Source organism: Giraffa tippelskirchi, chromosome 6 (genome assembly GCF_054371585.1).
Source record: "Giraffa tippelskirchi isolate mGirTip1 chromosome 6, T2T-mGirTip1v1.2.pri, whole genome shotgun sequence".
Classification (NCBI taxonomy): Eukaryota; Metazoa; Chordata; class Mammalia; order Artiodactyla; family Giraffidae; genus Giraffa; species Giraffa tippelskirchi.
The window spans coordinates 55,793,093-55,799,830 of NC_137280.1; positions in this window are offsets into that span (position 1 = coordinate 55,793,093).

Genomic DNA, 6,738 nt, shown 5'->3' on the forward strand with positions numbered 1-6,738 from the left:
CTGTGCACTAAAAACTAAGGTTCCTGAGGCAAATGAAAGAAGATGACTCACAGGAGGAGATATGTTCTGACCATGGACTGGGAGATGCACATGGTTAGGGTGTCAGTTCTTCGGGGTTGGTGCATGGATGTCATGTAGTCCCAACAGCAGTACCATCTGGCTTCGATGTAGAAATAAACAAGCTGATTTGAAAGTTTACATGGAGATGCAAATGACCTGGAAGAGCTGAAACAGTTTTGGAAGGATTTAAAGTTGGAGGCATTAACAGTACTTGGCTTTAAATAGAGCCGGGGTGGTACTGGCATAAACATCAGTGTATAAACCAGGGACAGGATAGAGTCCAGGAACAGAGCTTGATGGAATCAGTCTAAACAAGTGAGGACTAATTTGGGAGATTAAAAACAAGATAGGATGAAAATATTGCACGTGATAGAATGTGAGCTGTGAAGACCATGATTAGACTTTGTGTGGAGGGCCTGTCCCAAGTCCTGTAAATGCTTTTCCTCGTCTGAAGCTTGGAACAGCCCTCTTGTGAGGCTACGGCTGTTACCCCTGCTTTAAAGAGGTGGAGGGCTCGAGTGAGGTTAAGTGACTTAGCCAAGCTACTGTGGTTTGCTCTCAGCTTTAACAACTACCCGGTTGACACAAGGAAAATCAGGGGTAGCTGCCTATCAGAGATACTCTAAAGTCAAAACAAGCACCCAATTTACTACCTAAGCAACTAGGTGACTGAGCCGTAGAACCCTACTGAAAACGAGTGGAGGGACTTCCCTGGATCTTGGATGTGGTACCCGAGAGGGGCTCCCACAGGCCCATCTGCCCGGACAGGCCCAGCTTTAGGCTGAGCCGTGTGAGGTAAACCCTCCTATCGTATCTGGAAGTGCTATTTTCCAAGCACATTAAAATTCAGGTGGCATCCCGAGTGAAAACTAACCCAGGCACTGAACTATAAAAGACATGTTGTGCATAACCAAGCTTCAAAGTGATGCTTAATAAGCATATGATTAATGTCTGGTGCAGATTTACTCAAATTAAGTTTTATTTTGAGGTGAAAACATGACACTGAGATGGAAATAAATGATTAGCCACAGAGTTCCTGTATCACCACCGTATAATCAGACCATCCATCAGTATTTATTTTTAAAAATTAGCAAATTTTTTGATGTATGGTACATTAATTCAATTCAAATCAACCAAGTTGTTAAAAACTACTGTGAGCAAGACTGACCTAAGTAGTTATTGTGTCCAGGAGTGTGTGTCTCTTTAGGTATGTGTGTGTCCGTGTGTGTTTGTTTCCATGTGTGTGTGTTCAGGTGTGTATGTGTATATAAAAGAATGTGTAAGCGATGCTACTTCTGTCTTTGAAGAGTTTATAATATAAGAAGAGAGAGGAATCATAGTTTTAATATAGGGCAAATGTGCTTAATTCTAAAAGAAAAATTAAAAATGTCTCCTGTGGTTGCCAGGAATGACGTACTGCTTTGGTTTAGAGAAATGGGAAAAAATTACAGAGGAAGAGATGAGACTTGTTGTTGAAGAGATGAGATCTGTGTTGCTTTTTCCAGGGGCGTTTTCTAAGTCCTCAGTCACCTGGCTTGCTCTGAGCTCTGCCAGCACGACTGCCCTCCTCACCTGACCGCTGACATCCCTGTGGCCGGATGGGGTAGGTCCGAGTCAGTCCCCACCTGACAGACTTCACAGCGCTGGCTCTTCTTCAGCAGCCCTGCTGTCTCTGAGAGCGATCTGTTTGCAGCTTTGACTGATCCTGGTGGGATGAGATGTGTCCCACCTACTCAGAGAGGGAGCTCAGGTCATCACCAGGCACAGCCACTCTTGGGATCATCTTGCAAAGATGCACCACTAAAACTGGCACCTGGAAAGCATGGGCATTCCAGAGAAGAGACCAGACTGTCTGGGTGTGGACACTGCGGGAGTACATAGAGAGGACCATGCTGAACTGACAGCCAGTGAAAGGTCATCACCCATCCATGGGGAAGGAAACACGACGGTTTCACCATCCATCGGCATCGCTTTTGACAGCATCCTCCCCGCAGGCTGTGCCTTGAGGTCATGACTGCTCCTTGCTGGCTCTTTTTTCCACTTCACAAAACAAGAACAATCTGAAGTATTGGTCTTGGCGAGCCTTTTTATCCAAGTTCCATAAACCCATGTGGGGTTTTTTCCACCTTAAATATGATAGATTGCTGTTGAGTGAAGGTAACCTTAGAAATCGTATTTTGGTCATTCCTGCGATGTTCCAAATGCACAGTGGGACTGGGTGAAAATGCCACTTTCTATTTGGTGCCTTCATTTCCATGCCCTGACCCCTGGGAGCAGTGCATCCATCTTTAGGGAGGGCCCCCTGAACATGGGGTCTCATGAAGGCCTGAGGTCATTCCATTTTATCTATCCAGACACAAGCTCACACTTCCCATCTTGGGGCAAGAGAGGACTGTGAGAAACTTGGTTGCCTTCCCCACCGCTCAGGACTGTGGGTTTGGAAACAGGGACCCTTTCTGGACTCAGCAGCATCTTCATTCCCTCCCGCATTCTTCTTCCGCAACATGTGGAGTCTTTATTAAGTCTTTTCTCTTCATGTCACGCATAAATCTGTTGTTTACCTGCCACATCTATTTAAGGCAAATCACCCCGTTTGGTAAAGACAAAGAATTTGTGGCTCTAAATCAAAGCTTCTCACTGTTTTGTGGTTTCATAGACCCTGTAAGAAATCATGAATTTTATGAAAATGCACACACTCATGATGGGATGTATTTTTAAAAATTTGTTTATTTTTAGTTGAAGGATAATTGCTTTACAGGATTTTGTTGGTTTCTGCAAAACATCAACAATGTGGTGTTTCGTGAACTTTTTGAAGCTGAGATTTTCATGTCCTTGATGCTAACTTCTGGCCTTGCAACAGGCAGAAATTCCGTTCCCTGAATTTCCAGCACACAAAAGATTCTTTCAAGTCGAATGTACTAAAAACAGTACGTGAGACTCTGAGAGCCAAGAACAGAAGGTGCTAGGAAAGCCTTCCAGCTGCCTTCACTGCAACCTTGAAGAATCCCCCAGACAGTGGGCAGTTGGGACCCGGGTCACTCGACTACTGCAGGTGAGGGCGCAGGTGTGTGAGCTCCTTCCTCTGTCACGTGAGCCTTCTAGAGGGAGCAACCTGGTCTCCCATCAGACAGCAGGGTGCACTGTCACCAGCTAAGTCACCTGGACTGGGTATGAGCCCAAAGCCAGCCCGTAGGCTTTCTCTTGTGAGAGAAACACAACTAGAAACTAACTAGCCAACCAAATATCTAAGTAGACAATTAACCAAATGATTAACTAACCAACTAGCCAACCAACCAACCAATCAACTAATTAACTAGCCAATGAACCAACTAATTAACTAGATAACTAGCCAATCAACCAACAACTAATTAGCTAGCTAACTAATTAAATAGAAAACTAGCCAACCAACCAACCAACCAGCCAACTAATTAGATAATAAGCCAACTAATTAACCAACTAACTCCTTCCTCTCTTCCTTTCCTCCTTTCTCTTAAGTTTTTCTTTCCCTCTGTTCTGCTCTTGCTCTCTCTCCTGGTTTTCATGCTTTCCTTCCCTCTTTTTTTTGTTCCTGCATTTGTTCCTCCGCAAGCTGAGTGTGGCTCTAGCCTAGGGGGTTTCCCAGCGTTGGGGTCAGGATGTCTGGGAGGAGGCGGCATTACTGACAGCGCTGGGGTGAAGGAAATTTGCTGTAAGTCATGAGCTCTGGGGGCTGGAAGAGGAGGCTGTCTGGGTGGAGACGGAAGGTGAGCTGGGGCTGGGGTTGCCCCTGAGAAGGCCAGGCCATCCCACAGTCAGAGCTGAGACCTGGCTGATTCCTGGGGTCTGATGACGTCACGCCCCTGGTAGACTCCCCTTAACAGGCAGTCTAGTCTCAGCTGAGTTACACCAGCTTCCCGAGGGGGCTGTGGTGCTGGAAGTGGGGGAGGGAGGTTCAGGCTGAATGATGAGTGCTTTCAGCCCCCCCCAGATCCATCCTCATCCTTGCCTCAAGACACATCATCCTTTACTCCAGGGAAAGACAGAGAGTTGATGGTGCGTCAGGAAAGAAGCTGGAGCAGGTATAGAAAAGTAGCTAAATAGATTTTACCATGTTTGAGCACAGTATCAGCGGGGACCTGGAAGGGGCGGTCAGGGTGGACCGCCTGCTCAGGGTGCTGTCGGCACAGAGTGACCAGCAGTAATGGGGAGAGACGGTGCCACTAAAGTCCAGCTGAGCTAGAAAACATCCTGAGCGCAGGCTGAAGGTCACGCCCCAGGCATCTCAGGAATGGAAGACCGAGCAAGGAAGAGAAGGCAGGAGAAGAGTGATCAGATGTTCACTAAGGGGATGGAGGGGTAATTAGTGATCCTTTAAATGAATTCATTAATTATTTTTTGGCTACACCACAAAGCTTACAGGGTCTTAGCTCCCTGACCCGGGACTGAATCCCGGCCCCAGCAGCTCCAAGCCCTAACTACTGGACTGCCAGGGAATTCCCTCAGTGACCCTTCTGAGAAGGCAACACAGCAATAGGTTTAAAGATCTTTGAAAATACTAGCAACGTTGGATTCTGTCACTCTGGTTATAGGAGTCTTCTTTAAGGAAATCATAAGTGACGCTCCCTGAAATTCATCACAGCTATTCATGGAATAGCTATTCTAATGGTTTAAAAAATCCAAACCATTAATAGGGAAGTTAATGTTAATGCATCAGTCAAGAAACATCTGTATGTGAGGACATTACACAGACACCGGTAATTTGTTGAAGAATTCTCAGTGATACAAGGCAACTTTTAGTATTTTAAGTAAAAAAAAAAAAGAACAAAAATATACAGATAATTTCAATTTTGTGAGTTGATATATGCCTATATACATAGATTTATTTTTTTTAAAGCCCAGATTTTGAGTTGAATTTAAAATTTGAATCTGCTGTGATCACAATTTATTTTTGTATGTACAATTTATGAGATGAAGAAAGAAACTTTACGAATGATTTTTCATAACTCTAAGAAAATCCATACACCTTTTTCTGTTATTTGGGTCAATTAAAACAAAGCCAGTTTTGTCAAATTTGAATTAACTACCATGTTTGGTAAGTAACATAAGCGTTGATAACATCCATACCATAAATAAAATTCCTCACAAGTAGAGCGGTGTTGGAGCCTCAAGATCAAAAGTTTTACAACAGTTAACCATTTTGATTAGACTATAAGCTCACAGGAGTGTTTATTGTGTATTACTCCATTTCTTGGTGAAAATTGCAAAATAAACCTGACTGCAGAGAATCTTCACCTGTCTTGGGCCATCATCAGACGATCTGCTGCTCTGTTCCCTGGGTTCTCTCAGCTCTACCAGAGAATCCCCAAGATTATAAAGCATCCATTTAATTGTTTCTGGAACTTGTGGCCTTTGGTTTGTTAAAAGACAGCTGAGGCGCAGTGAACTGTTTAAGAGTTTATTTGAGCAACAATTGATGGAAACAAAGCAGCACAGTGAAGGAGGAGGTGTTGGAGGTCAAGGAGGCTGGAGACTGGAGAGATGCACCTGGGGGAGGAGGTGGAGGGAGAAAGGAGACTGTTCATTGGTGGAGCTCAGCACGGCTGGCCGGTTGTGATGGTACTTAGGTGCTTAGGTGCAATTTCCTAATGGGAGGCAGTCACAGGCTGAGGTTTTGGTTTGTTTTCCTGTGCTATGAAGCCATCAGAGCCTTGTCAGTTTGATGGCCTCCTTACTGAGTTAACTTACAGGTTTTAATGATTAATACTGATTAATAATTAATACTGATTAATAATTAATATAGATTAATGATGATGATGATTTAATGATGATAACTAAGGCTGAATAAGAGTATTAAGACACACACTTCCCTCTGTATACATGTCTGCATCCCTCTCAGTTGACCTACGCAGCACAGCCTACATCCCAGGCTTCTCTAGACCCCCACCCCTGCCATCCCTGCCACAGTGGGGCCTGGTGGGGGGATAGGGTTCCTCCCACCCCACTCCTGGGGTCCAGTCCCATCTGCCCCCCAGAGCTTCCTCCAGGTGCCTCTGGCTTGTCTCTGGTGACACTCCTGGTTCCTCCCGTTCTCCTCATAGGCTGCTCAGAGCCTGGGGCCTTCTTCAAGAGGCTTCCTAAGCCCAGTCTCCCCTGCCTATCCCCAAGGTTGCGAGCACCCTGAAAGCACAATGTTTTGGCACCCAGCCCCTCACTCAGGGAGGTAAACAGTAGGTGCTCAATTTGGATGTGAATTATTCACAGAAGAAGCAAGTGAAAGTGAATGTTGCTCAGTCGTGTCCAACTCTTTGCAACTCCATGGACTATACAGTCATGGAATTTTCCAGGCCAGAATAGTGGAGTGGGTAGCCTTTCCCTTTTCCATGGGATCTTCCCACCCCAGGGATCGAACCCAGGTCTCCTGCACTGCAGGTGGATTCTTTACCAGCTGAGTTACAAGGGAAGAAGTGAGCGATGCTCAGTAAAACCCTATGAAAGAGTAGGTGGTTATAGTTCAAGGGCACTTACTCTGTTCTGCTCTCTTCCTTTCTCAGGCAGGAGGGCTGGGGGGACCAGTGTTTGGCTGGTGGGATATCTCCTATGAAAGATGGTAATTAGCATCCAGACACCCGGGAGTGCAAAGTCAAGTGGGCCTTAGGAAGCATCAGTATAAACAAAGCTAGTGGAGGTGATGGAATTCCA